The 22644-nt window shown below is 46.3% G+C and overlaps 1 pseudogene; it reads left to right on the top strand.

Moving 5' to 3' along the window:
* LOC138293825 (uncharacterized) overlaps window positions 1-22644 on the top strand; it is a 183880-nt pseudogene that overhangs the window by 150453 nt on the left and 10783 nt on the right.

A 22644-nucleotide genomic window follows, 5' to 3' on the forward strand; every position in this document is an offset into this window, starting at 1 on the left:
GCAAAGGTTAAGAAGGTGCCCACATGCCACAGGAAGAAGCCGCACCTACCAGCAAGCAAGGGCTCCTCCAAGCCAAAAGGGGACAGTGGCAAGACACCAGCAGCAACATCAAAGGTGGGGAAGGGACACAAGCCGAAGAGCAGGTCAGGACAGGGCACGGTGGCTCCAGCTGAGGGACCAGAGTCACCCCTTCTGTCAATCAGTACACCAACCTGTATGGCGGTGGACACCGCCACCTGCACCGTCACATGCCCCGCCACCAGCACCGCCACCAGCACCGCCACCTGCACGTCTGCTGCCTCTGCAACAGCCACCAGCATCATCCCCAGTGGGCAGCCATCCGAGGCTGCAGGAGACGTCCTGCTGTGCCCCTCAACAGGTGCAGACACATCCACCACTGCCAGCACCTCTGCCACAGACTCCGCTGCAACCACCGCCACCAGCCCCGCGACGTGCTCAGACAGTACCACCACAGCTGACCTGGCTATCATCCCCAGTGGGCAGCCATCCGAGGCTGCCGGAGACATCCTGGACCCTGTCCAGCATCCATGAGGCATGACTCTCAGCACTGTTTGTACCTGCAGGTGGCAGGCGAAGTCGCAGCAGGGTGGAGTGTGTCTCTGCCTCCATGGTGTATCATGCTACCTGTTCCAGAGCAATCTCGTGGCACACACACCCAGGTGAGGGAATGGGACCTGCCACACTGCATGTGAAGCACTCTGTGCACAAAGCTCCCTCCAGAACCAGTGGGGAGATACATCCACTACCTCTGTCCTTGGCAGGATGAAGCACTCTGGGCACAAAGCCCTCTCCAGAACCAGTGGAGCGATACATCCACCACCTCAGTCCTTGGCAGGATGAAGCACTCTGGGCACCAAGCCCCCTCCGGGACCAGTGGAGAGAAACATCCACTTCCTCAGTCCTTGGCACGATGAAGCACTCTGGGCACAAAGCCCCCTCTAGAACCAGTGGAGTCTGTTATCCACTTGAGAGATTGTGGCTTTGCACTCCCCAGGTTAGAGCAGAGGGCAAACCACCCACTGGAAAGACTTGTGAGACTGTGGCTTTGCACTTTCCAGGATAGAGAAGTCGGCAAACCACCCACTGGAAAGACTTGTGAGACTGTGGCTTTGCACTCTCCAGGATAGAGCAGTGGGCAAACCACCCACTGGAAAGACTTGTGAGACTGTGGCTTTGCACTACCCAGGATAGAGCAGTGGGCAAACCACCCACTGGAAAGACTGGTGAGACTGTGGCTTTGCACTCCCCAGGACCAATCAGTGGGCATGAAGCCCCCTCGTGGAGCAGTGGCGTTGTGCGTTCATCCAGCTGAGGTGCCCCCCCTCCCCCTGAGGTGCCTGTTTCATTTCGATCTGATGCCCCTGCAGTGTTCTCTCCGTTTCGAGTCAGGTATCTTGTGTGGGCTTCGCCCATGCATTTTGGGACACTGATCCATGGACGATGTTTGAATAATATCCGGACTTGTGTAGTTGGTGTACATATTTGCATATACTGATTTTTGAAGTTGCACTATGTGATTTTTATTGATTACAATCGTTACAATCATTTCCTTTTGTCCTTGCATTCTTCCAGGGGGTGAGGGGTGTACATGTAATATTGCTGCATGTATTTGTGTGTATGGTATTGTGGGTGAGGGTGGGGGTATTGCATGTTGCGTGTGTGTGTCACTCTCTTTTCCCTCCCACCCTCCCCTGTGTTGTAGGTGCAGTACTCACTGTGGTCGTCGATGGCGTCTTTCCTGCTCCTGATACAGAAGGAGGAGGACCAGCATGGGCAGGACCTGTAGTTCGGGCTCCATGGCGTCCTGGGTCCTCGTTGGGTGTCGAGAGGTGAGTGGTTTCCGTTCCAAGTCCTGTTTCGGCCGTGCTTTTGAAAGCGTTGGTACCGCCCCGGAAAAGGTGGCAGATAGGCCTCTTGTAATAGTGTGGGTGGTACTTTGTCTTCCGCCTGTCTGTTGGCGGTTACCGCCGCGGTGTTTGTTTCTACCACCGTGCCGGTCGGAGTGTTAAAGTGGCTGTCTATGTTGACGGTTTCTGCCATGGTCGTGATTCAATTTTTTTCTCCCACCGGGCTGTTGGCGGTATTACCGCTGCTTTATCACTGACCGCCAGGGTTGTAATGAGGGCCTAGGTGTGTTTTATAGGCATGGCAGTCAATATATTTTCCTGGCTGGACACTATGGCTATACTAAAGATGAACATCGTAACTAAAACTCTGCTTGTTTCAGATGATTCCCCTCGTGGTACAATGGATGTTGTTGAAACAGATGTAGACACTAATCAGCAACTTCATCTGGCAGGAAAGACCCTGAGTATGACTAAAAGAATACTTTATAAGCTGACTTTTCAAGGGGTCTTAGCTATCCCTAACATCTTCACGTACTTTTGCGCTTGCTCACCTCCGCTACTTTGTGAAATGGGAGACAGTGGAGAACAGCAAGTAATGGTCCTACTTAGTTTATGGAATAGGTGCTGCTCCCATTGCAGCTCACATGGCTGAGACCAGTGGTAGCTGGTAATTTGAGCAGGAGAGGTGAGTGGGCCACACTCGCCAACACACTCTTATCTATCTACATGCACACTCACTCACAGTCCATACATTCACAAGCACACACACTCATTCACAGCATGCACTTACAAATACACATAAATTCATACACACACTTACAAACACACACACACACACACACCAGTACACAATAAACATTAAGAAAAACAACTTACTGGCTGTTGTGGTGATCTTAGGTGGCAAACCTCTGAGGTTCCCCGAAGACTCGGACTGCCACCTCCTTTCACTGGCTAACATAAAGTCAGCCAATGAGATGACGCAGCAGTCCCCTACTCGTCAAAGAAAAAGATGGGGTCAGTGAGACATCTGACCTCACCCCACTCTGTCACGAGGTGTCACTGATTGACACTCGGCCCTGGGCACTTCAGGGCTTAAAATTCAAGCATCCAGCTCTGAAGCTAAAAGTGACGCTCCCCTTCGTCATGATGGGGAGGACCACCAAGCGGTTTTCCAGGCTGAAGGGGGGGAGGGGGTCACAATCACAGGGCTGTGACATCTTCAGCTCGGCAAAGTTCAGAGTAAACAGCCATGTACCTGCGCAGTTAGTGCAAGTAGAGTACCTAGCTACCTGACCTGAACAGTAAGAGTGTCTGTCAGGCTAACCTTTGCTTAACCTGACTGACACTCTTCATGTCTGCCAAAAGGTGGGTGGGCAGGGCCCCTCCATTCACCCTTAAGGACAAGCTGCTTCTGGCTGAGACACTCACAATGTTTCTGGGGACTTTACTAGTCCCTGGTCACCAGGCAACATTGGCAGTGTGGGGTAGAGTGGTGGCACTCATGTATATGCTTCAACTCAGACTTCTCCACAGCAGCAGACAAACAGGGCCCCTGGATTTGGAGGGTGAGCAGACGTGTTACAGTGTGTTCTTAGGTGGCCAGAATGTAGCAAAATGCCTTTTTGACATGTTTAGCCCCCACCTTTTAGCTGGTGTTTGATTTGGTGGTTTCACAGTTGTTAGTGTCCAGGGCCCCTGCTAACCAGGTTCACTAGGTCAGATCTATTTCCCAAAACTGTTGTGATCCATTGACACAATTGGAGACATATTTAGGTTCCCCTATAAATCCCTAGTAAATGGTACCAAAGTACCCAAGGCATGAGGTACTAAGGGTAAGCCCCTGAGAGCAGCAGCACAGCTTGTACTTACCTCAGGGACAATGCATCCAAGTGCACCCAGTACTGCCATTGCAGGATTAGTGCCCTGGTGCAATCCTAAATTCCAAAATTGACATGGCACACAGCTTGTGTGCCCTGTCCACTACACACTGCATGCAATATAGGTAAGCCACCCCTCTGGCAGACCTTCCAGCCCTAAGGCAGGGTGCACTATACTGCATGTGAGGCATAGATGTATGATAAATATGCTCTTACTGTGTCCCTGCCAAACCTGGGGCATAGTAAGTGAACAGAGCAGCCATTTTACATGCATATGCTGGACACTGGTCAGTACTGTTCCCTGGGTTGTTTGGTATCTAACAACTCATAAAGATAAGTCCATCCTGGTACCAGCATTGGATTTGTTGCAAAATGTACCCAGGGGTCACCTTAGAGGTGTCCCCTGCAAAAGCTACCTACCCTGGCATGGTTGCTGGCCAGTCACACCCAGCCTGCCACCACCAGACAGGATTCTGGAACCCTAGGGTGAGAACTCTCTGGGTCCAGAGAATAAAGTTCTTCCTGGGCAGAAGTGTTACACCTCCTCTTCCAGGAATTTGAACCGCCCTGCCTATTAGCTTCAAAGGGCTTATTGCCCTTGAAACCCAACTCTCATCCCTGTGCTAGCAGCAAATGGCTGCCGCCCCCATTGCAAACCCACACTTTGGCAATAGCAATGGCGGGAAAATGCACAAAGTTCAGGAGTAGTGGCCACCCCAGTTTGTATCACCCCTAAGGTGCTGCATGCAAGGTGACCCCTCCATTTCATTTTCCTTCATCTTGCATGATAGGAAAACAGCCTATCACGGATAGAGAAGTGGCCTCTGCCAACAGGAAGTGGTCACATAGTGGGTGTAGCCATCCTATGGTATAGGACCCATTAGTCACTAATAGGTACTCCCCTAAACGTCCACTAAATGCAGGATTTAGTGGGCACCCCTAGACCTGCAGATCAGATTCCAAGGAAACAAGAAGACCAGCAACAAAGAAGACCCAAGGCTCGAGAACTGCATTCCTGCTCCACAAAGAAAAAGGACCCAAATCCTGTCTGCTGCACCCAGGACTTGTCAATAGCAGCTTATGTGTTGCTCAGACATAAGACAGACTCTTATAACCCCCAGAGGACCTCCACTCTTCTGAAAGTTGCCAGAGATCTTCCTCCAAAGTAAAGGCATCACCCAAAGACCAGTGAAGTCCAGTTGGTCGGCTGCTGACCAAGGAACCGGATGCCACAGCCAGAACACAATTCACCCAACAAACTGGGGGACAAAACCTTCAAGTGTGCCTAGTTTGGTAGTACTGCAACATTCAGTGGCTGAACTGTGCAATAGCCTGGGGTACTGGTCACTCCACATCGGACACCAAGAATAAAAGTCTACTCCGTACTCCAAAAGGACAAGGAGGAAGCCCCAGTTGAGGGACTTCAGAAACCACCAGAATCACCCACCAGAGTGGCCCTGCTGACCGGCAAGTGACTCTCAAAGTGACCTTTCTCCTGCTTCCTGTGCCCTAAGAGTCCCCCACCCCTTGTGCCCTCTACACTCCAAGGGAATTTACCAGACTCACGTAGAAGTCTACCAGTGCATTGGTTTTCTAAGTGGTCTCCCGCAGTGGTCCTGCACAAGCTGCAAGGACTTTTCAGTAGCTCTTCCCACCAAAACCGGGAACCACCCAAACTCTTCCAGCTGGCCCACAGGATTTCTTGACAACCTTGACCTATATGCAAAAGGAGACATTGGTAAATGCACTGCCTGATTTTCTATGTAGTTTTAAAGTTGTCTCCCATTGATTCCTATGGTGCTTAATTACGCAGAAAAACAAGACATTTTCTAAATTTTGAGAAATCATATTTGATTTTGATGATCTTGGTCTTAAAATTATTATAAAAATCTGAAGTATTTTTGTAAATTGGTCTCAAGTTATTCCTTTCAGTGTGTGTCTTGCTTTATTGATATTGTGAGTACAACAAATGTCCTGCACTTCTCCTTGATTGGCCCAACTACACGACCAAGCTACCATAAAACTTAGAGCATAGATGGTCTAGTTTTTACCTCTGTAGGCAAATGTGTGGTTGCCCTGACTCTCTGCACAATGTGCCTGATTTTGCACACTACATAGAGAGACAGCCTCCTACATTTGGTGTCTCTGCGGTGGGATAAAGACTGCATTTGCTAATACCACTTTGTCAATTTGTGAGCACATTAATTACTCTCCAAATTGTCTTTAGCGTAATTGCATTTTTTCAGTTGGCTAAATGTTTGCAAATTTTTAAACTAGCTGCTTGGGCCCTGGTTAGGTCCCTACAACAATAGTTAGAATCTAAAAGTCCTTACTTTAGCTGGTCTTATCCAAAAGGGGTTCCAAATGTGTGATAAGGTCCCAGCTTTAATAGAATAAACATGCAGACAAGCAGAGCCAGGAGCTCGACCTGGCCCCTTCATTGGCATATACCTAGTTAAGGAAGCTCTGCAAGCTGTGCAAAATTCCTACTGTAAAACTGCTAAAACTAAAACTGGGGTGGCATGGTGAGCAAAAAAACGATGGATTAAACCCAGATCTATGACTGGGGGTGAGTGTTTGACAATGTTCAGCATTCTGTCCATCACTTGTTGTTTTTGCTTTGCCGCCCTAAGTGGGAAGGGTATGCCCAGACGTGGGTCCCGTGCTTCCCATGCCACTGGATTCAAGCTAGCCTGGCTGATGAGGGGTGAAACCCCGAAACCGGTCCCAGGATGCTTGTTTCCGGTCCAGTGAGGACCTGGCTTGGCAGTTCGGTCTGGACTGTTCCCATGAGGAACAGGGTCAAGACTGATTTGCATATGGCTGGGTCCAAACTGGGGTGGCATGGTGAGCAAAAAAACGATGGATTAAACCCAGATCTATGACTGGGGGTGAGTGTTTGACAATGTTCAGCATTCCGTCCATCACTTGTTGTTTTTGCTTTGTCGCCCTAAGTGGGAAGGGTATGCCTAGACGTGGGTCCCGTGCTTCCCATGCCACTGGATTCAAGCTAGCCTGGCTGATGAGGGGTGAAACCCCGAAACCGGTCCCAGGATGCTTGTTTCCGGTCCAGTGAGGACCTGGCTTGGCAGTTCAGTCTGGACTGTTCCCATGAGGAACAGGGTCAAGACTGATTTGCATATGGCTGGGTCCAAACTGGGGTGGCATGGTGAGCAAAAAAACGATAGATTAAACCCAGATCTATGACTGGGGGTGAGTGTTTGACAATGTTCAGCATTCCGTCCATCACTTGTTGTTTTTGCCCAAACTGCTAAAGTTGACCAGCTTAGATTCCTGGGAGCTCAGCATAAAAAAGCCCACTCCACAGAGGAAGTAGATGGTGAAGTCGCTGATGGAGAAGAAAACACTGATGGAGAAAAATCAATGGGGATGAGGGTAGCTCCTCTTCCTTTAGCATCAGTGCACCCACTGAGGAAGACGTAGCCTTAGCCACGCTGACCAAAAGACTGGCCTCAGAGGCCCAGCTTTTGGAACTAGAAGCAAAAAGAATAGAGTTGGGCTTAGGACCCATCTCTGGTGGCAGCATACAAGTATTTAAGGAAAGACCCTTTAACCTCAAACTCCCAAAAAGAGTTGTCTCTCCCTTCTCAGAGGGGGGTGATATAGTGAAATGGTTTCTGCCTTTGAAAGAGCCTGTCTTAGGTGGGAAATTGAGAAAAGACACTGGGGCACATTGTTGTGGGAGTTATTCTCAGGAAAGTGCAGGGATAGGCTCCTGACATTGAATGAGGCAGATTATAAATCCTATGATCCCGTGAAGGGTGCCCTGGATGAGGGCTTTGGAATTAAAACTGAAGAGTAAAACAGAAGGTTCAGGGAGGCGTGAAAAGCCCAGAGCTAAACTTGCATAGAGTTTGTGGACTATTCCATATAAATGCTGGGTGGTTGGTTAGCTGGTAACAAGGTACAAGATTATGATGGGCTGTATAACCTATTCATGCAAGAGCATCTGCTAAGTAATTGGTACAATGAGAAGCTATATCAATACATGATAGACATAGGTTCACTTCCTACTCTAGAGTTGGTGAAGAAGGAAGACCATTGGGTCAAAAAAAGGGTGACCAAAACTACCACAGGTGGGAGAGACCAAAATAAAGAGGCCAAAAAGTTCCCCCAATGAAAGGAAGGGAGCCAAAACAAAAATAAAGTCTTCTCAAGATCCCCAAAAACCTGCACTGGAGAGTGGGCCCAGAGACTCCTCACAGTCTAGGGCACCAAACTGTAGACCTTAGCTGTAAAAACAAAATGAATGCTTCTAGCCAACCTGCAGTAAATGCAGTTGCTAATCTACAAATGGGATTACAGTTGTGGCCTGACCATGTCAGTGAAACCACAGAGGCAACACTTGTCACAGAGGGTGAGATAGAATTATCCTGTGCTGCCTGGCCTAGTAATATGCAAAAATGCAGGCAGCACCCTTTGATAAATGGGGAAAACGTTGAAGCCTTGAGGGACACAGGAGCTAGTGTCACCATGGTGACCCAGCACTTGGTCTACTCCAATCAGTTCCTGGTAGGGAAGTCTTATCCTGTCACCAGTGCTGACAATGAGACAAAATTCCATCCCATGGCTGTGGTAACATTTGACTGGGGGAGTAGCAGGTCAAAAACAAGTGGTTGTGTCCTCATCCATCCCAGTAGAGTGCCTGCTTGGAAACCACATGAAGCATTCTCCGTGGGCTGAAGTAGAACTGAAGATCCAGGCAGCCATGCTTGGGATCCCAGAATGGGCCTGTGTTGAGACTAGGGCACAGTGCAAACTTCAGAGAGAAAAAGGAGAGTTAGATCCTAAAACCATGGACCAACCTCCCAAGAGGAAAGGCAGGGAGATTGGGAGACAGCTTCAAAACAGATCCCAAGTCAGAACCCTTCTTCTCAGGAAGAGAACTTTTTATTCCAGAGGAAAGTTAGCCTGCAGAGCTTGGACCTCACCACCCAAAGCTCTTGGGCTCAGCGGACCCTCTAGGGAGGGTCTGTGCTAGGGTCAAAGACCCTGTCCCACTCTTGAAGGCCTGAGGCAGCAAGCTGCACAGGAAGAGAAGGGTAGTGTCAGCGGTACCCACAGGCTTTATTGGGACAATGGACTCCTGTTCACTGAGTCCAGAGACCTCAAGCCTGGTACAACGAGGAGAGTGGTACTCCCTCAACAGTTCAGAGAGTTTCTCCTCACTCTAGCCCATGGCATTCCCGTAACTGGGCATCTGGGTCAAAATAAAACTTGGAGCAGACTAGTAAACCATTTTTACTGGCCTGGAATGTCTCAGAATGTGAAGGCCTTTTGCCAGTCCTGTTTTATCCGCCAAGCCAATGGCAAAGTAGGTGGCCACTTAAAGGCCCCTTTAATTCTACTACCTGTGGTTGGGGTACACTTTGAGAGGTTAGGGGTTGATATTATTGGTCCCCTAGACCCTCAAACAGCATCAGGACACAGATATATACTAGTGGAAGTGGAGCATTCCACTAGATATCCGGAGGCTATAACCCTTAGGACCATCACTGCTCCTGAAGAAGCAAAAGCCCTCTTGGGTATTTTTATCAGGCCTGGGTTCCCTAAAGAGGTAATATCAGGCACAGGGTCAAGCACCATGTCTACACACTTAAAACACATGTGGCATGAATTTGGAGTGACTTATAAGTTCACTACCGCATACCATACACAAACAAATGGGTTGGTTGAAAGATTTAATTATACCCTAAAAGGCAGGATTGGAGTACTCCTTCAAAAACTCATAGAAAGATGGGATGTCTTAATTCCATGTCTGATTTTTGCCTACAGGGAAGTGCCACAAAAGGGAATAGGATTCTCTCAATTTTAACTTTTGTTTCGGCATCCCTTTAGGGGACCACTGAATCTTTTAAGGAAAGGCTTGGAGAGGCCGCTCAAAGAATCCAAGCAGGACATAGTGGACTATGTACGTGGCCAATGTTCAATGTTCAAGGAGGGCAGAGTACATGAAGAAAGCAAGCCAAAACCTTCAGGCCAGACAGGAGCTGCAAAAGCACTGGTATGACCAAAAGCTGCTATGGTAGAGTTCCAATCAGTGCATAAAGTATGCGTGTTGGTGCATATAGCTCCAAGGGCTCAACAAGGCAAGTGGTCTGGGTCATATCCTATTCTTGAAAAGAAAAGGGAAGTCATCTACTAGGTTGACTTAGACAGTTGCAGAAACCCCAAGGGAATTATGTATGTAAACCGCATAAACCCCTATTATCACAGAGCTGATGTTACCATGCTCATGGTTACAGATGAGGGAGAGGAAGAAGAGAGTGAGCCTCTCCCTGTTCTCCTCTCCAGCAACCCACAAGATGGTTCTATGGATGGAGTGATCTTGTCAGACACCCTCACAGAACAACACCAGGCTGATTGCAAGCAAGTCCTCAACTAGTATGCTGAGTTCTTCTCCAAGACCCCTGGGAAGATCAATTGGTGTTACCCATGATGTGGACACTGGTGACAGCTTGCCAGCCACGCAGGGGCGGTTTCTCCTTTAGGGCTAAGGGGCTGCACCACTCTGAAATTCCTGCATGTCTACATTAGAAATATTAAATAGATTGATTTGTTTAGAGATATGATCTTATCTCTAAACAAATTGATGTATTTAACTCTGGGCTGTCATTTCTAGGCTGCCTGCCCCGCTTTGCTTGGAAGTAGGAAACAGAAGCCAGGCAGTAAATCACCTTTTCTGCTCTGTGACGCACAAACCAGGGCTTAGCTTTCTAAAGCCCTTCATTTCTATTGTGGTCTATGGTGGTATCCACTTTAGGCCAGTGGCGGTTTTAGCATCATGGTTTTGGGCGTTGGAGTCTTCATCCCTTCGTGAGGGCAGGCATCCTTCATTCACAGTCATAGATCCCACCCTTTTCCATTCATCACACAGTATGCAAGCATGTCTGGTTTAATGCCTTGTCCTCAGTAATGGTAAGTGTTATAATGCTAATCTTGGGTTATTTATATTATGCTGAGAACCCTGGTCACTTTAACCTCGTCCACTGTGAGACCCCAGGCCCTAGCTGTAGATCGCTGGCCCCTTCAGAAGAGGAGCTGCTATATTTGATCCCTCGCTAGATTGTTCCAAAAGACTAGCAGGGTTCTGATTTTCCTTGCAAAGTGTATCCATGTATCCAAGACAAGCTCAAAGCGTGAAATATGTGCTTACTGGAAAGGCAGTTATCTTCTGTATGGCATTAAAACTGGCCCAATATACATGCCCTTAACATTAATGCCAAAAACATGGATTGATTTGCGAACAATGAATGTTCAAAACATTAAGGTAATGTGTGTCAGTGATTTCCTTTCTCTCTTTTTTAAAGTTTTACTTAATCTTTCATTCCTCAAGAGAGTTAGCTGTTCCATCATGCTGTGTTTCTGTCTTTTTTTATGCATCCTATCATTTTTGTAGAGTGCATACTTTGACCTGTGCCAGGTGTTTATGAAGGCTTTGATTGAGTGCCATGGCACTGAGGCTGAAACCGGCAAAGCACAGTGCCTGTCAGTGTGTTGGCGTCTCTGCAGAGCACATAGAACAATGATCATGTATTAAAGTTACAATAGAAATTCTGTGTAAATGTGTGCAAAGATTGTACAAAGAGGTCAAAATATTTGGAAGGCAAAAACAAAAGGAAATAAAGTGCTCTACTGTGAAGGAGTGCAGTATATGTTAGAGATGGTAAAATGAGGGAGATGGTGAGGAAGTGGATTCAGGCGAGAGTGTAAAGAAGGTGCTGAAGACTAAAGAGAGGAGATTGAAAATGTGTCAATGGATGAGATGTGCAGATAAAAAAGGGCATATATGTCTAACATAAAGCACAAATAACTGGAGGCCTTGCTCCTTCCATAGGCCTCAATAATATTTAATTCATAGTCTCACAATTTCAGAATTGAAACATTTCCAATGTTAATTATTTATAACGAATCATTGTTGTTTACTCATTTAACGGATAACAACCATTGACAAAGCCAATATGACTGACGAGTTTTAGGTGTATGTCAGTTGTTGTGTTATATTTCTGGAAGCAAGAGCATCTCAGAGAGAAACCAAAACATAGGTTGGGTAGCACAGTAAGGGAATCACAGAAATATATTTTACATGTCCTTTTTGGAGAGCCCCCACTTTTTTCACCCCACATATTTCTGTAGGACTGATTACAGTGGAGGCATCCCGATGCCTGGTAAGAACATTTTCTTCCAAAGTTGATGCCGCCTGCAGTGCAAGACACTGGGCCAGCACACAATTTATAGGGCCTGAATGAGTCTCTTGTCATTGAATCATATTATAAAGTACAACAGCTATGCAATGTTCTTCATCACTTTGCATGGCTTTGCTAGGCTTACTAAACCCAGAGTAATGCCAGGGAACACAAATCGCTGCCTTGCATTACTCTGCGTTGGGAAGGCGTGTCATGGGTGGAGCAAGGATGTGCACACGCATCCACCCATAGATTCTGATGCAATCCCAGATTTACCAGAGAGACATAACAAGGAGAAATACCTTTACTTCTGCCTGTTATTTTCCTCTTTCTACTTGTGCTGCATTCTACAGCGCACTTAGGAAGAGGAAAATGCCTCAAAAAATAGTTTTTGTGCAGGAAAGTGTCCCTTCCTGCACAAAGACAATCCAACCTTAACGCAGGAACCCTTGCACCACAGCGTGAAGGTGCCTGCGTTGGCGCTAGGCAGCACTCAGAGCATATTTACAAGGCACATTGCCTTGCTGCTCCACCCAGCACCACTGGGAAAGGGCAGAAATCTACAAGATATAGTACATTTCTGTCTTCCTCCCCTGTGCTGGCACACAAATTGCGGCCATGCACCAAAGCAGGCACCCTGCGCCATGGTGCAAGGGTGCCTATGTTTTGGGTATGATTGTTTTTGTGCAGGAAGGCTCCCCCTTCCTGCACAAAAACAATCAATGGAGGCGAATGCAGCACACATAGAAAGATAGAAAACAGAGGGAAATCATGTTATTTCTATCCAGATGTGCCACTCTTACGTCACCCCTGCGTAGGCATAGACTTTTGACGCATTCCCAGGTTTACGAAAACCATGTAAATCTGGGAATGCATCAGTATCCATGGGGGTTGCATGGAAAACACCCAAGCAACACCCATGGAAACACTTCCCTGGCGTCAAGTCAGCCAACGCAGCAACTTGCTTTGCGTGGCCTTGTAGACATGGGTGTACAGCCTGCTCCACCAGTGCATCACCAAAAGCGACGCACTGGTGGCGCAGGCCACTTGCAAATATGGGCCTCAGTATGCCTGCGCAGGGATAAGGCAGGAATGCTGTATATCTTAAAAGAGATGGTGCATTTCTGCTCTATCTCTGTCAGGAAATGTAGTGCAGCAAGTTGTCTTTCTGTGTTGTGTTGCATGAATTTTTTTGATACATCTACCCCACAATCTCTGCACATGGTTTGTGCTAAAAACCTCTAAGCCTCCTACAAGGACATGGCATATGAAGATGACACTAGAAGGCATACATTAAATGTGTGTACTTTGACATTGAATACAAGTAGGTGCTCACTCACTCTAATCCACTCCACAAAATGCCACTCTACTTCACTGCGCTCTGTCGCTCTACTCAACAGCACTCTATGCCACTCTACTCCACTCCACACCACTATAATTCACTCCACCCCACTCTGTGCCACTGAACTCTATGCCACACTACTCTACATCACTCTACTCTATGCCACTCTACTCTATACCAATCTAATGTAAGCCACTTTATGCCACTCCACTCTATGCAACTCCACTCTATGCTTCTACCCCACACCACACAGTGCTCCTGTATGGCACTCTTTGGCACTCCACTCTATTCAGTGCCGCTCTACTCTACACTACTTTATGGCACTCCGTGCCACTCCCTTCCATACCACTCTAATCTATGCCACACCATTCCATTCTGTGCCACTCCACACCAATCTACTCTATGTCACTCTGCAGTACACCACTCTACTTTATGCTACTCTACTGTACACCTCTCCACTCCACTTTACACCACTCTACCCTATACCACTCCACTCTATGCAACTCCACTCTATGCTACTCTTCATCACTCCACTCATTCCACGCCACTCTATACCACTCTATTCCACTCTCCTCTACACTACTTTACTCTACATCATTTACTTTTAGCTGTGCTGAACAGCAGCCACGCTGCTGTACAACATGTTTAAAGGAAATTGGCAAAGCTAATTGCTCTCACATGGGTGAGACGTTTTGGCTTTACTAATGCTGGTTAAAATATGTATACCTGCACTGCATCCGTTTGTAGAGCAGTGTAGCTGTAAATGCTTTAAACTAATGCCATTCACTGGGTTGCTACATCTATTCCGCATCCTTGATATTTAGTGTAGGATACAGGGTAGCTTAGTTACAGTTCACTATTTTAACCCACTAAGAATAAAACGACTCTAGGGGCCAGATGTAGCAAGCAGTTTTGCCCATTCTGTGTCTATGGGAAATTGTGTTCGTACATATGGCCCTAGATGCTTCTGACAAAACCCCTTCTGGGAGGAGCCCGATAAACATTTTCCTAAGTACCATGCAATTTCCCAAATTGGTGATAATTCACTTCTGGGTGTAACTTAGGGGTACTTTTTAAGGAACTCCACATGTCTGTAACAATCTCACCTCCAGATAGTCTCACAAATAAATGTTCTTCATTCTCTTATTTCTAATTTTGCATTTCAAGTTTCCTGCCTCCATTCATTCAGCCCTCGCTGCAGCCCAACCTGTTCAGCGGCCCTGGGCTGACCCGTTAGGACCCCAGGTCACATGCACATACCTCCCCTTTTTCAGAGATTGACGATCTTCTCCCAGCATAAACTTTTCTTCCACACCATCCAGGCAACGGACATACCGGTTAAGAGTATTTACCCTTGGAGTCTTCCTTCTTTGGCACTGTTGGGGCCTACTGCACAATTTCCTATTCCTTGATGTTCACTGCACACCTATCCTTCCTATGAACCATTCTCTCCTTCAATTCATCTGACTTACAAAACATGCTCCAGGGCACCACCCTACCCATAAACACTATTAGTCTAGGATATCCACAATATTGTTGCCACCAGTTCAGTTCAGACGGCTCCAGAGAACACCTACCATGGCTGCCTGTAAACAATTCTCTGGCGTTCCAGGGTGGTCCCTGTAGGGCTTTCATCCAAGCTACTAGTAGCCATTTCCTTCATAGGCTGTTCCGCTGTTGCTTCTACGTAGAAACTGTAAAACATTTATTCAGGTTGCCTGTAACCTTTGAATGCCATGAGCAGTTTGTTCCTGGCTCTATTGGAAACTTATGCTGGCAACACACTACCACCTAAAAAACGTCAGGATTAAGGGACTGAGAGGAACAATAAGGCTAGTCAATATTTGCATGCTTCATACCATAGCACAAAACACATAAGAGAGAATAAGGCACAAAAGGTATGCCCCAGGATTATTGGGAACATTTCTGGGAATCCAGCAAAACAAATCAGCACTGGGACCCCTTACAATTATCAATTCCGCATGATCAAAACAACTTCAGAAGATTAAAACATTTTAAACATTTAAAAGGTTTGGAGGTGGGATCTATAGATAATGATGCCATGGAGCTGCCATTACTCGTGCATCAGAAAATGGTCAACAAGTTGAAGCCGAATGACCTCAAAGGGCCCGTGGCTTTCTTCAGGACCAGGGATCCTGTAGTCTCTATATTCTGCCCATGTTACTCATGCCCTACACGCGGGCACACATGCACACAATACCAACTGTTACAGGTAGTTATATTCTCCTGCTAAATGGCGACTCACTTTAATCAAAGTATTGTTGAAGTGGTCCTGTAAAAACATAATTGAACAAAGTGTCTTCCCTTTATATACTCACAAATGTACATGGGAGACTACAAAGACAAGGTCAAACCAATCAACACTAGACATGTGAGAATGTCAGTGAATAAAACTTGTGAATGCACTGCACTGCACACCTGAGGCATATTTACAATATTTTGGCACAGGGAAATGGCGCAAGGCCCTGCATCTAAAGCAAAGTGCAGGATGCAACATACATAGAAAAAGGAGAAAATGAGGAGGAATAAAATTATTTCTCCTTGTTACCCCTCACCTGGGGAATCCTTGTAAATCTGGAATGTGTCAAAATCCATGGGTGTTGCCTGGGAAAACCCACCTCTATGCCTTGGACCGTGTCTTTGATGCCGAGTAAGACACCGCAGTGACTTGCACGGCAATGCGTTACTCCTTATCTAAAAGGCCGTGAAAATCCATGTAAATTGGCTTTGCGTGGCCTTATAGATATGAGCCTACAGCCTGCGCCACCGGTATGTCAAAGAAATTTGATGCACCAGCAGCGCAATCCACTTGTAAATATGTCCCATGGTGTCTTTAAACACGTGCGTAGTGGGCACACAACTACATGCAAGACTCAATGCATAATGCATTCAATACACACCCTGTACTAAGCTAGGAAGCGCCCCATGGAGGAGATAGATAGATGAGGCTGGCCTTGTAGTCACACACTAAAAGTTTAAAAAATGGGTATAAAGAGGCCATCACAACACTTCACAAAGAATGGCGGAGGAGACCTGGTAATGAGATCAGGGTTGTTACTCAGTTCGTTAAAGGGAACACCCTGCTGGTACACCTATCATGGACATCTGGTTAATCTTCCTTGAGAGACACCAAGGATATACTGGTTATTTTTAGGGATCAGCAGGTTGATTTAACATGTACCATCTTTATCACCAATGATATGAAGGCCCATATATATACTTTTTTAGTGCCGCATTTGCGTCATTTATTGACAATTGTATTTTGTAAGTTTGCTCTGTTTTTGCATAAAAAAGCGGCACAAATGCAGCACTAAAAAAGTATAAATATGGGCCAAAGTCTTTTTACACCAGCATCCCACAGGGGCGTACCCTATAGTTCAGAGAGGCTATCCTCAGACATACAGACGTAGACAGCATTACCCCCACTGGATTTGTTATGAAATGTGCACTCATTGCCTTAGCTGAAAAGTTTTTGAATATAATGGGATGACATATCATCAGATACAGAGAACTTCAATGGGCAGTACTTTCACACCAAGTCTAGCTGGTTTATACGTCTATCAGGGTATGTGTGAATGCAGTATGTATTGAGTCTTGCATGGAGCTGCATGTCCACTACCCACATGTTTAAAGACACCAGGTGTGCAGTGCTGTGCATTCATGAGTTTTATTCACTGACAATGTCATGTGTCTAGTGTTGATGGTTTGACCTCGTCTTTATAGTCTGACATGCACTTTTGTGAGTATATGAAAGAAATAAAACTTCACCTATTTTGTTTGTCGAATTTTGTTTTTAACAGGAATCCTTCAACAATACATTTATTAAAGAGAATCTCTATTTAGCAGGATAATTTATCTACTGGTACCAGCAAGTATGGAGTGCAAGTGTACCTGTGTGGCATCACTATATACAGAGGTTTTAAACATCCTGCCTCCCTTATCAATTAAATAAAGACTTTTTTAAGGGTTCCTGGGAGTTTTACATTTGTGTGTTTTGTGTGGATGCCACCCCGACATCTGTCAGGATAGGCTCTCAAGTAGTCCATTGTAGTAGCTGGCCCGCTACTATAGTATGCTGTGGTGGGTAAGGATTGCCAGTGATAAAACAAGACACCCGAAAAGTTGTAGGCCATGTTTTTAAAAAAAAAATATATTTTTTTTTCTGAATTTGTTTTGAGCATGCAGAATTGATAATTGTAAGGAGGTCCAGTGCTGAATCAGTAATAGTTTTAGGTTTGTGCGGTTCCCCAGAAATTTAGCCAATAATCCTGGGGCATCCCTTTTGTGCCATAGTCACTCTTATATGTTTTCGTTTTTTAACTTCTGCTGGTGGCCTGTAAACGGGGCATGTCATGGGCAGCAACTCTGTCAGTCTTAGGTGGCCTTTATATTGATGTATCCTGGCTGCCTGAAAGAAGTGCAGATGTGCTGTTCCTCTGTTGCCCTATGTGGACTTTCCTGGCATATATCCAGACTGCCTATATACACTGAACACCGCGAGCTGCTTCTCTGTCACTTCAGCATGACTGTATAGGGCATTTATCCCGGCTGCCATGTGCCAGTACTTTCCATGTGCTGCTCCTTTGTGGCTCCTGTGTGAGTCATATGGGCATTTATCATGGTTCCGTGTAACCAGTGTGCTTTCAATCTGCGCCTTCTTTGTTGTGCTTGAGTGCACTTATATTCATTTACCCCAGCTGCATGTACGCAATACATGAGAAGTGCTTTGTCACTCCAAGATGGGCCCTACAGGTATTTATTCTGAATGTCTGCAACTCTGACCAGAGTCGGACTGGCCTATATGGCTATCAGGCAATGTGCAATGGGCTGGGTCTCACTGATACGTTTGTGGGGTGTTTTTTATCCATTTGTGGGCATGATTTATGACCAGGTAAGCCGGTCTTTACGATTGATTTCCCTTATATTACCTGCAGCAAACAAAGATGCATGCAGTGTCCCTTACCTCGCGAAATACTCATATAGTGTGTCTCTTCAAGTTCAAAACTGGCCTGATTTGCAAATGTGGGTCACTATTTTAGCTATCTGGTTCAATAATGAAAGCCACTTTTATTTTGGTGCAAGGGGCTGTTTGTTGCCCGAGTCTGACCCTGACAGGTGCAGGCCATGGGCTACTCCTCTGTAGTTCCTCAGTGGACCCCTGAAGGAAAAGACTGAAATTTGCCAGGCACTGCCAACTCTCAGTGACAAAGGAGTGAATGTCATTAATAAGCTTGCACTAGGCTAGAACCTTAATTTGTGTTTCCCACATTTGTTTTTATCGTTTTGCCTTAATTCCTTTTTTCTGAAGCTGATCACTCAATGAATTTTGGGGGCTGGCTAACTGTATCAAGTCGAGGTATGCAGATTGCCCCTCAATCAATTTTATGTAGACATTAAAGATGATTTACTGCAGCTGCATTCCTCTTGTACATGCCTACGGGTTACTCATTGTCAAACTTGCTTAAGTTTGGCTGACGGGTTACTCCATCACAAATTACTCCATCACAAACGTAACGGATATCCCATCCGCCACAATACGATTTCCATAAGATATTATGGAATTGCAATAGGGCAGACGGGATATCCTTCACATTTGTGATGGAGTAACCTCCCCTGCTAAACACTAAATCAGGCCCTGAGTTTTTAAATCCGTTATGATGGCTGCCTGTATCCAGTGCTGTGAGGTTGATCCTAGGTCTCTAGTGGATGGACCTTGTACCCCATTTATGTGGCTTCCTGTAACCAGTGCATGCTCAGGCGTTGCTCTCTTTTGCCTCTTAGGTATGCCCTATTCAGCATTTACTGTGGATGCCTGTGTCTGTATCACTCCTTTGTTACCCATGTAATGACTGAGGAGCATGTACCATAGCTGTTTCTCTCATGTACAGGTATTGCTCCTCATCACTTTCTTAGTGATGTCAATATTGAGATCACAGACCATGGCGGACTATAGACAGTGTCACTGACCTGTTGTTCTAAAGGCATGCCATGATCTGTTTTTCTATCACTCCCTTGTGAATCCTACAGAGACCCCTCAAGGAGATGGCTACTGTGAGAAGGTGGATCATTAGTTGATAGTGGCCCCCTTCAAGTAATAATGGCACTCTTTCTCACTAGGTCGAGTTAGGTCTCAATAATTTAAAACTGAGATCAGCCCTTGGTAGCTGTAGCACAAAACATGTATCGGTACCCCAACAGATACACAGTAGAAAGCACAACACAAGAAAAATCCCACTCCAGTTTATAAAAATAGAGTATGTTTTAATGAGCAAATAAACACCATAAAACAAAAATCAGATGTAGGGAACCAAAGATATAGGCCCTCATTTTAACCCTGGCGGTCTTTTGACCGCCAGGCTTAATGTGGCTGTAGTACCACCAACAGGCTTTGTGGCTCACGGGACATGTCAATATGTATTAGGACCCAAAACTTTTTCACTATAAATACAGACCAGAACAGTCCAGACCACTCTGGGAGGACCACAATGAACTACTCCCAGTTCTTCACATGCACCCATCAGTTGCACCTTGGGATATAATGAAAAGTTGAGGTTAACTTATCCAGGACTGCCTAAAACCAAGGTGGAGCTGAGAGTCATCAGCATACCTGTAAAAGCAGAATCACAATGACTCAATGCTGTATAGAAATGGTATTAAATAAACACTAAACAGACCAGAAGAAAAGGCAACCTCCTCAGGTACTCTGTTTTCTAGATGCCCAGCAGACGATATGTAGCTAAAAGAAGAGTTAAAACCAGCTTAAGGTAAATACCTGAAATACCAATCTCATGCAGGCTGTGGGAAAGATCGAATAGACTCTGGTGTTGAAGTCTGCTGAAAAATCCAACAAAATTAGGATTGATACCATCGGTCACATTCCTGAGAAAGTTCAGTTCACAGTTCAGTATTGTCTGTATTTCGATGTGGTGGCAACTGCAGGGACATCTTAAGGCTTTGGGGGGCAAAGGGCTAAACGTATTTTGGAGGCCCCTGTTCAGAATAGTTTTTAAGTTTATGATCCCATTTCAGCTCTCTCATGCCCTCTTTGCATGGTGGATGTTCAATGTGAGTGCCATGTTGGACAAGTATATGTCCTGGTATTTCAAGAAAATTTCCTTTGAAAGTTCTTGCGACAGATAATGTTTTGAACAGAGCAGTCTGTTTTGGAGGAGGAGGAGGAGTTTCCGGTTCAGGTCTCGGCGCGTCTGGTCTGAGCTGCTGAGCTACGCGCCTGTGAAATTCTCCCCCGAGCAGTGGAAGACCCGGGAAGCTAAGCCGGCTCTAATCCACCCGCTGACCCCACGAACCCGCACCCCAGCCACGCGAGGAGCGACCTCGCAGACTACCCGACGCCGGTGCTGCACAGCACCATCCCTTCAGCAAGAATAGTAGCAGGAGTGGCGGCGGCAGCAACAGCGGCCCCTCAGCGGACCCCTGCGAAAGCGGCCCGATTGCAGGTGCGGCTTGCGGGGGGCACATCGGCGGGGTGGACCAAGGCAAGGCAAGGGGGGCTCCCTACCCCACTTCCTGTTCCATACCATTAATTTTAAGCCACAACTTACCTTCAAGGCAAGGCAAGGGGGGACCGCGGAGCACAGACAGCAGGCAACTGGTACCAGGCACCAGGCACCTCACCCATCAGCCTAGGAGCAGGCAGAGACGCGACGCGGGGAGGGGCAGTTTGCCGCAGTCTGCTTGCAACCAGAGAACTAAAACTACAAACTTAGCCGCTAACTGGCAGTGGATCCCGGCACCAGCGAGCACAAGCAAGAGACAGGTGAGCTGCAGGTGGGGCAAAGAGGCTCTAGGCTCTGGCGCCTTGCTTGCCCTGTTTGCCTTCCAGGTTGCGCAACTCCGCCGCTCCCCAGAGTCCTTCACACACCCTCCAGGCGGACCTTGACTTCATCCCCTTCAGGGCTAGCCTCAGTACAGTGTGCGACAAGATACCCTCTCAGTGAGCAGTAGCCATCAACACTCCAAAATAAAGACTCAGCGAGCACACCCACCACTACCCCAACACCCATCTCAAAACTACCTTGCTCTAAGGTAAAAGACTGACTGACCAGGAAAGGGCCATGAGGTTAGGTAAAGCACAAAGCAACATCACCAATCACCCCGCAAAACAAGCAAAGAGGAAAAGGAAAATAGACCTGGCTCTGGATAAAGCAACAGCAAAAAGGAGAGCGAGTAGCGACCCGGACCGCCCTCTCCCATGCAGAAGGCAGAGCCTAACAAACGGTACAAGCGGGGGTGCTGAGCAAAACTCCAGTATGGAAGAAACAAACTGGGGAGACCCGGATGTTTGGAAAACTGGGACCTCTCTAAAGGGGGCACCAGGGTCCGCAGTCTCACTCAATCATCGTAAGATAACTGATTACTTCACTGCTGCAGGAACTCATGTGGCCAGAAAAAGGATTAAATCAACGACGCCAATCAAAACAAGCTCAGGGGAGGTTACACCATCTATCCAAGACTCACAATGTCAAGAAAGCAATGAAAAAAAAACTAGAATGAATCCACACGCTCCCCCTCCCCTTTCTCCAACAGTAGTGATTATGAGAAAGCAGCCTACGAAAGTAGACTCACCGAGCACAGCCCAGGAAGATGTGGTAGCTGCCACTCCCACAACAGGAGCCCCCTACAATCTCGGGTAAGACACAAGCCCAAGTAACAACCTCTCAGGGGGAAACATCCTGAACAACTAGGTCTAAACCACTACTTGCCTGAACCACTACTGCTAAACAACTAAAAAGTCTCTACAACTAAGTACTGAACAACTACTGTCTGAACAACTACTGTGTCTGAATAACAATTGCCTGAATAACTAATTTTAAGGTAAGGTTTTCCTTTTGGTTTTTATGGTTTATTAGTTGTTTAGAATATATATATATATTAGTTGTTCAGGCAATTGTTATTCAGACACAGTAGTTGTTCAGACAGTAGTTGTTCAGTACTTAGTTGTAGAGACTTTTTAGTTGTTTAGCAGTAGTGGTTCAGGCTATAGTTGTTTAGGACCTAGTTGTTCTGTCACATATTCTCAGGGGGAAACATCCTGAACAACTAGGTCTAAACCACTACTTGCCTGAACCACTACTGCTAAACAACTAAAAAGTCTCTACAACTAAGTACTGAACAACTACTGTCTGAACAACTACTGTGTCTGAATAACAATTGCCTGAATAACTAATTTTAAGGTAAGGTTTTCCTTTTGGTTTTTATGGTTTATTAGTTGTTTAGAATATATATATATATTAGTTGTTCAGGCAATTGTTATTCAGACACAGTAGTTGTTCAGACAGTAGTTGTTCAGTACTTAGTTGTAGAGACTT

Source organism: Pleurodeles waltl, chromosome 4_2 (genome assembly GCF_031143425.1).
Source record: "Pleurodeles waltl isolate 20211129_DDA chromosome 4_2, aPleWal1.hap1.20221129, whole genome shotgun sequence".
Taxonomy (NCBI): Eukaryota; Metazoa; Chordata; class Amphibia; order Caudata; family Salamandridae; genus Pleurodeles; species Pleurodeles waltl.